The following is a 10,956-nucleotide window of genomic DNA, read 5'->3' as shown; positions in this document are numbered from 1 at the left end:
TCCCTACTCTTTGTCTATGACATATATTATTTGTTAGAATGTGATAATATTGAGTCATTGGGAAAGTCATGATGCACTTTGCCTAGAAAAATGTGTCATGACTTTCCCATCAACCTAATGCAGGAACATGTCTTGAAAGCCATGCAAATGCAATAGAAAGCATCATTTTTTAAATTTTATCTATTATTTTTATTATTTTCAATTTGACCAGAGAGACGAAAGAGAAAGTGAGAAAGCAAGCCTTTAGGTGTAGGACTTAAACTGCAGTCAACCATGTGAGAGTCTAGCACCTTAACCACCACGCCACCTGCTGGCCCCGAGAGCATCATTTTAAAATTATCATTAGCTCAACAAGTTTTTAATGAGTACCTTGTGCCAGGCACTCGAAGTACAGGAATGGAATTTTTTAAAAAGCAGTCATTGGGGCCAGCAGGTGGTATAGTGATTAAGGTGCTGGACTCCCATGGGACCAACTGCAATTCAAGTTCCAGACCCAGAGGCTTGAAACTCACACCGGGCTCATGTGGATGTGGATGTGCCCAAAGTCCTGAGAGGAGAAGGGATTGTGGCACGGCCATTGCTCTGGAGAGTGATTTCTCGTTTTCCCTCTCTCTGTCTCTCTTTCTCTCCAGCAAGCACACACACCCTATAGCAAAACTCTCTTTAAAAATAAAAAATAAATAATTTTTAAAAAAGCAATAAAAAAATCCCTACCCTCAGGACCAGCATACAGCATAATGGTTACATTACTGAACTCCCATGTAGTAGACCGTGGTTTGGGTCCCAGACCTGGTGGCTTAAAACTCACTCTGGTGCATGTGCGTGTGTGCCCAAAATCCAGAGAAGAGAACAGAGGAAAGGGCTTTCTGCCTCTCTATTTCTCTCTGTCTCTCTAGTGAGTGCACATACCCTATAGCAAAAATCTCTTTTAAAAATAATGGAGCTTAGAAGCTAATAGAATTACTCCTATTACATGATAGTGATATAACAGTGACTATTGTTATAATCCTGAGTCTGGATTGGGTGGATTTTAAAGTGCTGGTTTGCAGCATTTTCCCATTTTAAATAATTTCCTGTAGAGAAGACTTCCTTTAGCTGGGCCACTCCATAAAAAAGAAAGGGTTCACTGATGGCTAGGTGTGTTTTTGTGTTCAACTAAAGCTATTTTGGCAAGGAGGCTTTGAAGTACTTTGTCATAAGCGAGTGAGTGCATGTCATTAATTCATTAAAAATGTCCATTCGACCAGCAGGATTGGCGTTTGCAATCACCGAGTGGTATTACATTCCTATCGCAGGTGTGAGAAGAACTGCCCACTGCCGTTGTACCTGCTTTGCTCTACAGTCACCAAAGACATATGTTCCTGAAAGGCTGCAGCAAGGACAGATGATGGCTTCTATGGCTACAGCGGCTCTAAATCTGAGCAAAATAAAAATTCACCGTAAAGTTTCATGGTTACTGCAGAACACATCTCAAAAGAGGGAAGGAATGAACAGACTGCAGCTCCAAAGAGTGTTTCTACAACGTATCTAAAGTGCTCTGTAGGCCAAGCCAGAGAAAACCTGGGAAATGGAGAAAGGTTTCATAATCTGATACCATCAGCTCTCTTGGAGCCTAATTTGAGTGCTGGAGATTAACCTTTATGTGCATTTTATCGTTCACTCTGCATAAGAGCAGTCAGTGTAAGTAGGTCCATTTTCAGGAGAGGAAACCAAGGCACATAAAATAGTAACTTGTCCAAAGTTACACTGTGGTTAGTGGCAGAATCAGGATTTGAACCCAGGCCTCTATGCTAACATATTGTTTCCCAAGAGCTACTTTTGATGAGGAGGAAATAAAGAAGCTGTCCTTCAAGGGCTCCTTTTGTCCCTATAACCTCATCTCCTGCTTTCAGGCCACCTCCAGCCCTTGGCCAAGACTCCATCCCTGGCTCCCATGTAGTCACAGGGAAATCTCCCACCCTGACAACTCCCACGATGTTCTTTCTTCCTTGGCATTGGGGATTGAGGAGAGCCAATATATCATGCTCCAACCATCCCTGCTGATTCATAGCCAGGTGAGATTGAAAACAAGAGTCTGCAGATGGAGACCAAAAGGTTACCTCTATTACTGGTAACACCTGTGTTGAAGACCGAAGCATGGGACACATACTCATCCATGCCAGCTGGACAACCCCAGACCAAGGGGTCCCTCCACCTTGCTAGAGTAGCACCTTCCCTGCGGGGTTTACAGTATGGAGGAACCAACCGGAAAGTGTGCTTGCTCAGCTGCTGGCCCCTGATGCCAGACAGAGGCTGGAGTCCTGCATGATTGGGGGTGGGGGCAAGGGGTCTCATCATTCTCCCAGACATTGCCTCATTTTAGATGTTCGATGCCTATTTCCTTAATTTAATCCTCATGGTGAGCCGCTGAGCCTCCTCATTTTCTACTCATAGGAATTGAGGCCAAGAAAGGTGGGGGTACTTGTCCAAAGTCTCTTAGCCAGCAAAGGGATGGAGCTAGGATTTGGACCCAAGCAGACTATTCCAGTTTCTGGTTCCAGACATCGCTCAACACAACTCTTTCAGGGGAATACTCTTCCATGCATCTGAGGAGTAACATCAAGGAAAAGCTAAACATTAGCACCCTGAGGTGGCAGGATGTAGCAGATTTAGGAAGCATGCCTGCAGCCCAACAATCTTCCCAATTGATTATGCCAAAGCCTGAGATCCCCATGGTGCCCCTGGCAGGAGCTGACTGTCAGAGCAGAGGGTGATGAACAGCTTGCCCGTCTCTTGTTTTCTTGAAGCTGGGTGGATAGAGTGCAAACCTTGAGAAGCTTTAAGTGTAAGGAAGCTTGTTCTCCTTACTACCTGAGTGGACTCAAGAAGGGAACCTGGCTTCAACCACTTTGGAACATAACTGAGCATGATCTTGGAGAGATAAATAACAAGAGGTAAATTAGGAAGAGGGCAGTATTCTGGGGACCTAACCAGAGGGGTAGCTCTTCTTCCCACCTGAGGTTTGACTTCCCAATTACTGTGTACTCCTCAACTTAGCAATTTCACTCCTAGAAATAGCTCAAGAAAAACCCAATAGTCATGGATAAGAACATTCAAAGGAATTGCTATGGTCTGATTGCCTCCCCCACCCCCAATTTTGTATGTTGAAATTTAATCACCAGTGTGATAGTAATAAGAGATGGGACCTTTAAGAAGTGATTAGGCCATGAAGGCTCCTCCTTTGTAAGGGTTGAGGCCTTCATTAAAGAAACTCCCATAGAGTCTGGCCCTTTGACCCCTCCATCCCTTTCACCACATGAGGACACACATTTGTCCTCTCTGGAGGATACCATACCAAGATGGCATCTTAGAAGCAGGGGATAGCCCTTACCAGTTTATAGAATCTGCTGGCATCTTATCTTGGACTTCCCAGCCTCCTTAACTGTGAGAAATAAGTTCCTGTTCTTTATAAATCATTTACTCTCAGACATTTTGTTATAGCAGCACAAATGGACTAAGATTGCAGCATTGTTTATAATTACCTCCCCACCTCAAATATACTTCTGGACCAGCAGTCAGCATAATGGCTATGTCACTGGACTCCCATGTAGTCAACCGTGGTTCCCAGACCCACTGGCTTAAAACTCATGCCGGGCACATGTGTGTGTGTGCCCAAGATCCCGAGAGGAGAGTGGAGGAGAAGGGATTGCGGCATGGCCATCCCCCCGGGGGGTGATTTCTCACTTTCTGTCTCTCTGTCTCTCTCTGTCTGTCTGGTGAGCACACGCGCCCTATTGCAAAAACCTCTTCAGAAAAAAAAAATATATATATATATACATACTTCAATGCTCCCTAGCAGTAGAAAGTAGAATGGTGGCATAGTGGTTAAGGCAGCTAGATCCCACATTCTTGAACCTGCAGTTTGAAAAACATACCAGGTGCTTGTGCATGCATGCCCCAAATCCCAAAATAATGGAAGAGAATGGGGTTGCAGCATGACCATTCTCCCTGGTGGTGCTTTCTCGCTTTCCCTTTTTCTTTCTCGGTCTTTGTATCTGGTGATCATATGTGCCCTATAGCAAAAAATAATAATAATAATAATAATAATTTTTAAAAAGTATTTACAGAAGTGAGAACATATGAACCACAATGACATAGAACAGCAGCTATGCATTTTAGCAACATTATGTCAACTGAGGAAAGCAATATGCAAGAGCCTACGTAAAACATGATATTTTTGTAAAAAGTTTTAAAATTAAATAGGAACTTCTAATCTATAACTCATAGTAAATCGGAGTAGCTTCTGAGAAAGGTAAAATGCAGGACAAGGACTGTGGTTTCCTGGGCTAAAGGAGGAGACGAGAAAGCACCTGCAGGCAACCTCAGCAGAGTTGGATACTTTCTAGTTCTCCGGTGGAATAGCGAGTCTGTTTAAATTTTAAAACTTTCAAATTCATTAACCGGAATCTTTCAAAGGTATTCAATATAATGTAACCAAAAAAAAAAAATCTAAAATGAATTTTGGTGCTCTTTCTTTCTCTAAAGTAGATTGTAATATTTCCCGGGATGAGGACCATTCCTCTCACTTGTCCCTATCCCCATGTCCTTGATGGCCAGCACACAGTAGGTATTCAGTTCATGAAATGAGAGGATGCAGTCAAGAAGGTCCTGGAGCATGTCTTAGAGGGACTCAGGACTGCTCATAAGGCTGCAGAAAGGCAGGGAAAGGCAGCTGGCCAGACAGAGCTCGTCCATTTCCTCTGAGTTGCAATAATTCAGGGGGAGGAAGAGCCAAATGGTCTTTGCCCTGCCTCTTGCCCTGGCCAGTAGCTTGTCTATCCCCCAGGAGCTCTGTCAGATGCCAAGCTGAACCTCTAAACCTGCCCCCCACCCCTTTATTTATTTGACCCTCCTCACCACCTGGCACCTCAGAGAGCTTCCCTTCACATTGTGTTGTTCTCATTGGCTGCTTCAGACTAAGATTCCTTTCCATTCTTAATTGAGTCCAGGAGAGGACGTGCACAGTGATTGCTGGCTTAAACACTCTCCTCTGCAGAGGTCAATTATTTCCTTTATTTAAATAATAGCCACTGAAATGATTAGATTGCTGGGCACTGGAAAGTCTGGGGTGGGGGATCTAATCACACACAAAGTAGCTGGCAAATCATCTCATTTTGGCCCTTTCTTCCTAGTCACGAGCTGTTCCTCCCCTTTGAAATGTTTGGTTCCCATTGTCCACCTCTCTCGAATCTCTGTCTGTGGGACTACAGGTGCGAGGGAGGAGAGGCATTTAGCAGGCACATTAAAATTCTCTCTCATATGAACCCAAGAGTGAAGGCTCTCCAGATGCCCAGAAGAAATTAAGCTGCAAACTGCTTGCTGAAATTGCTCTCACCATTCGTGGCGGATGACGACGGGCTCTGGGAGTGATTTTCTGAACTGTATTAAATAGGAGTTCTCGTTCAACCACAGGCTGCCTCAAAAGTCCAGCTCTCATCCAGGCAGAAAGAGCCACTCCCACCTGGTCACTTAGCCTGGATGCCCCCTCTTCACTAACTCTCTTCTTGTTCACAATGTGCCATGATAGTCTTTGCTGGAGTCAGATACTTCAGATCTTTTCAGAGGGTCATTTCTTTAAGCATTCGTACTGTGGGTTAATTTATCTATATTTACTCAGTGCATGCCCACTGCATAGTGTCAAATATCACGTAGGAATGTAAAATGAATATAGCAATGCCAGGACGCCAGGTAGCAAAGATCATGATTGCCTTCACATAGAAAACAGATACATTGATTGATAGATGGACTAATAGATAACTTAGTCTGGATAGTGATACAAGCTCTGAAGAAAAGCAAAAAGGAGAGATGAGGTGATGATGCAGAGGTAACACAACTGGAGGCACACAAGAAAGGTTCTGGGTTTGCTTCCTGCTATGTCCCTGGACATGATGGGCACACATGAATGGCTATAATTAAGGTTGATGGGAATAAAAGTAGAGCTCAGCATAAAAACTCTGCTTGAGTGCCCCCTATAGGAGAATTAAAAGAATAAACTTATTAAAAAGAAAAATAAAGGGATATTATTAACAGGGGCAGGGGGCAAAGATCAATAAAGATGGCCAGGGAAGGACCCACAGAGTGGGACATTTGAGTTGATACATTGATTAATAGATAGAGAGATCAATAGATAATTTAATTCAGAGAGTGATAAAGTCTGTGAGCCAATCATGCAAAGGTCTAGAAAAGAGCATTCTAAACATCAAGAACAAGTATAAAGGCCTGAGATGCAATGAGATGTGACACCATGTAGGCGAATTCACATAGAAACAGGGTCATCAATGGGTTGTGTTCTGCTGCACAAGGCTCAAAAAATGAAAGAACAATCTTATTCAGAATATTTAAGAGAAGGCCTCTGGGGTTAGGGACAGAGTCCTTTAAAACAAACAAACAAACAAACAAACAAACAAAACTTCAGCATTAAAGGGCAGAAGGACATGCATGAATGATGTTGCTGGATGTATCCATCCCTTCCCAAATCTACATTCAGTGACCTCATACTGGTAGCTTAACATCAGCTATGGTGCAAATATTTATACCATAGAAATCAGCAAATGCTACAGATCAGGGTTTTTTTGTGTTTTGTTTTGTTGTGTGGGGTTTCTTGTTTTGTCTTTTGCTTGTTTGCTATTTTAATTATTTACCAGCACACCACTACTCCTGGACATCCCTGAGCATGACCATGCTAGGCAGTGAGTGGAACTTGTTCAGAGATTCATCTCCTCGGCTTTCCTCTATTCACCCTGTTCTGGCCACTCCAGCCTCCTGGCCAATCCTCAACAGGCGAGCTATGTGCCTGGTTCCAGGTGTTTGTGCTTGTTATGCTTCTTTCTTGTCAGGTCTGGCTTCTAACTCCCTTTAGGGCTTTTCTGAAATGAGCCCTTCTCAGTGAGCCCTTCCCTCACTGTCCCCTCCCACTCAGCACTTCCTGCTCTACTCCCTACTCTACCTTTTCTGCAGTTCTTGTACCATCTCACTTATTTGTTTTATCAGTTTGTCTTTTCTACTCTTTGTCTCCCTATTCTGCCCACATTAGAATGTAAGCACCAAAAGGAAATCTATCTCATCTATTTTGTTCTCTGTTTTATACCCAGCACTATAAACCATGCCAGGCACATTATAGATGGTTAATGATCTTTCATTTAATGCATGAATGAATGGCCTGCTCTGTTTTATCTTTTCCCTCTAGGCACTCTATTTGCTTGGTGTTGTCTCTTATTTCTAGAGCACAAATAGATATATAGGAACAAGCAGGCCTTTTACACATAAAACTGAGGCAGCAGGATGAAAGGGTCTTGCCAAAAGCCAACATCAGTCCATGGCATCAACAGAGAAGTCCTGGGCAGAGCCACGCTGTCTTATTGTGTTGGGTAGCAGCCTTATGAATCTCACATCATTAAGTAACATATTCCCTCAAGAATCCTAATATCTAAAAAACATCATTGTACTGAATGGTCTTGACATCTGTTTAGATTATGCTTCCATTACTCAATTCCATGTGAAATGTTTGCCTTGATGCTGTAGTATCATTTTAGGGCATGTTACGAGGAAGGATCAGAGGAACAGTACAATTCGCAATGGGATTTTTTTCTTTGTGCTTTTTCTTTTTTTAAAATTTTTACTTTTATTAACGTAATACATGCACATAATTTAAAAATCAAAGAGTACTAAATGGCTTATAATGGAAAATGCCAGTCCCATCCCACCCCTCCTCTCCCCTGATTCCAGCTCCCCAGAGCCAACTACTTCCCACATTTTTAGTGGTTTCTTTTACTCCTTATTTCCATAATTTGAAATAATTGGTCTATTGCTCTTTCTTGGCTCATCCATTTTAGACATCATCTATTAGTGGCCTGTGATGGTAGATGACAATTTAGCTTTCTTTGGTCCCCTTCACTCAGCCCTTCCTCCCCAATCCCCCCAGTATAGTTGGATCGCACTTAGTTTCCATCAATGTTGGAGTTGATATTTAATTAAAATTGCATTCACTGTAGAGTCAGGAATTATACAAATATCCTCTCAGAATGGCTATCTTGTTCAAATCTGTTCCTACTGTGTGCTTAAGTACAAGACTCAAGGCATGGGGAAGGGAGGGGAGGAAGGGATCAAGGAAAGAAAAACAAGTAAGAGGGTGAGAAAAAGAATAATAAAGGATCCATTAGGATAGGTGGTAGGAAAAGACTTATTTAAGGAGGTGATATTTAAGCCGAGCCCTAAAGGATATCCAGAGGAAGTCATATGTAGAAAAAAGCTGAGAGGGGCAGCTTTCCAGTCATAGAGAGGGGATGAGAGTCCCCTAGTTTCAGAGCCCCACATCTTATGGTTGCTGTAGTCAAACATCGGGCTCATTAGCTGGCCTTTCTTCTGAGCTCTAAAACAAGCAAGATTTTGACAAACACAGTGAAGTGGAAAAGTGCCTGGGACACAGGACTCAGTGAAGGCAAAGACCCAGAGGTGGAAAAAATTTCAGTAGATCTGCCTCCTGCCATTGGATTTAAATGTCTTCATCTTATAATCATAAGGTATTTCAGATCAAATATTCCCACCACTGGACCAGCAAGAAGCATGGTGTTTAAGGCACTGGACTTCCACACGGCCAACTGTGGTTTAAGTCCAAGACTTAGAGACTTGACAATCATGCTGGATGCTTGTGCATGTGAGCCCAAAATCCCAGAAGGAGAATGGAAGAGAAGGTATTGCTGCATGGCCATCCCCTGAGGGGTGATTTCTCCCTTTCCTTCTCACTGTCTGTCTTTGTCTCTGTCAGGCCAGTGCAAGTGCCCTATGGCAAAAACCTTAAAAAGAAAAAAAAATTACCACCACCACTGCCATCCCACTGGCATAACAAATCTCTTTTAACTTTCCACCTTTCCACATTCCTTTGTAGTCTTCATCTCTCCACACTTCTTTTTCTTTTCCAAGATCACTTATTTTATTTATCATTATTATTGTTACTATTTAATTTGCTATAGTGCATGTATACTCACCAGAGAGAAACAGCGAGTGAGAATGTGAGAGAGAAAGTAAGAAAGCAAGCCACCAAATCTAGGACTCAAACTGCTGTTGGCCATGTGGGATTCCAGTGCCTTAGACACCGTGAAACCTGCTGGTCCCCTCTATGCTTCTTTTTAAAGTTTATGTATTTCTTCCATGGGCAGAGAGAAGGAGAGAGCACTCTAAATAGAGTCCTAACGCCGAGATGCGCCTCCCCCCAGCCTTTAGCCAGCCCCAGATCACGGGCAAGCATGTGCCTAGCATACCCAGGGTCTCCATACATGAATCCGGAGCCTTCCCACATGAGTCGGTCTTGCAGAGCATTGTGTTTTACTGCTGCACCACCATTCAGCCCCCTCCACAGACACGCACATGGTTATTATTTATACTGGCCGTGAATTTGTTGGACCCACCCATATACTTTGAGTTACAGAGTCTCCACTTAAAAGTTCAACCTCGATGTGTCTTCACCTGCTCTACAACTCACCTGGAAGGACAGAGATATACTGACTCTTATACAACTAGTGCTTTGAAGGGTTTCCTTCGGCAAAGAGGATATGCTTTTAATAGGTTTAAAAAAAACGCTGGGTTGTCGGAAAAGTCATGATGCATTTTTGCATAGAAGAACATAGAAAAATACATCATGACTTCCAACAACCCAGTATTTGGAGTTCTACTCCTCATCCTCATCCTAGCCTCCTAGATGTAGAGGCCAGAGGTCCTCAGGGGGCACCCAGTTCCCTTTTACAGCGTGTATGCTTTGAAGTCCCATCACCAAGCCTCTGACATCTGCTCTAGCTCAAGCCTGTTTTTCCTTATAGCACCCCTGGTCAAGCCGCAGAAACTGCTTTGGGCATGTACCGGAGACCAGTGTCAGAAAAGCCCCTCCCCACTCCCACACCCTCCCTTAGATTTTCCCTGACTCACCTTTAAAGCAGGTTGCTTCACACCTTTAAGCAGGTTGCTTTGCCTTAGTCTTCTCATCCAAAGATGGGTTAGTAACTAGATTCCTCCTCTAAAGGTTGCTGTGGGGATGAAACGAGGTGCTGCAGTTAAGGGCCTGGAAGAGCAGATGCCTGGCAATTGTTACTTTCCTTGCCTTCCTCACCCTCCCCATTATTAACCGTGACTCCTTGAAACACCCCTCATATTTTCTCAGCTCCACTTTACAAAATAGCATCCTTCCTGGGCTGTCAGCCTGACTGAACATGTGCTGGAAGAAGTGTGTCTTGCAAACCTCCCTTTGGGCACAGAGCCAAGACTTAAATGAGATTGTTCTCAATGAAGGAAATGTGAGCAGCTGTAGGATATATTTTTGTCCCATCTGAATGGGAATCAACTCAGACTTCCTTCCAACAAGGAGGAAATGGAGCTTTTTCCACAGTCTCTCTTTGGCATCCACTGGGTCAGCAGGGCAGCCTAAGAAGCTGGCAGCATCCCCGTCAGGAACATCAGCAGGTTTCCTGATGGCCCACCATAGTGCTTGTTGGGTAGTAGGTTAGGTGGGTCAGTGAGTGAGTATGTAGGTCTATACTCAGATGGGTGGGTGGGTGGATGGATAGATGAATGGATAGAGTGAACAATTCCTTCACTCTTGAATGTCCTTGATGGGCTGGATTTTAGTTTGTCTAACTATCTTCTATGGTCACCTGTGCACTTTGTGATATTAATAAGTGCTCTTTAAAAGATGTGTGTTAGGCCAGATCCTCACAAAGCAAATACAGGTGGGGTTAAATACACAAGGAGCTTATTAGGGGGGAATGTCTGAGTGGGAGAGAATGGCCTGGAAGCTGAAGAAGGCTGGAAGACCCTTAGACTGTGTCACTAGTTGAACTCAAAGTGGTAGAGGGAGAAAGAAATTGGGTGGAAGCCCCCTAGACTGTGCAACCCAAGAATGGTTCGGCAGAGCCGTCCAGGAGTCCTCCT

The 10,956-nt window shown here is 43.6% G+C and overlaps 1 protein-coding gene across 1 annotated transcript in view; it reads left to right on the top strand.

Annotated features, from left to right (window-relative positions):
• KAZN (kazrin, periplakin interacting protein) overlaps positions 1-10,956 on the top strand; it is a 535,612-nt gene that overhangs the window by 238,479 nt on the left and 286,177 nt on the right. The gene's annotated exons all lie outside the window — the stretch shown is intronic.

Source organism: Tupaia chinensis, unplaced genomic scaffold (genome assembly GCF_000334495.1).
Source record: "Tupaia chinensis unplaced genomic scaffold, TupChi_1.0 Scaffold000146_1, whole genome shotgun sequence".
Lineage (NCBI taxonomy): Eukaryota > Metazoa > Chordata > Mammalia > Scandentia > Tupaiidae > Tupaia > Tupaia belangeri.
The sequence above is the reverse complement of the archived record's forward strand: the minus strand, read 5'-3'. Positions and strand labels throughout refer to the sequence as shown.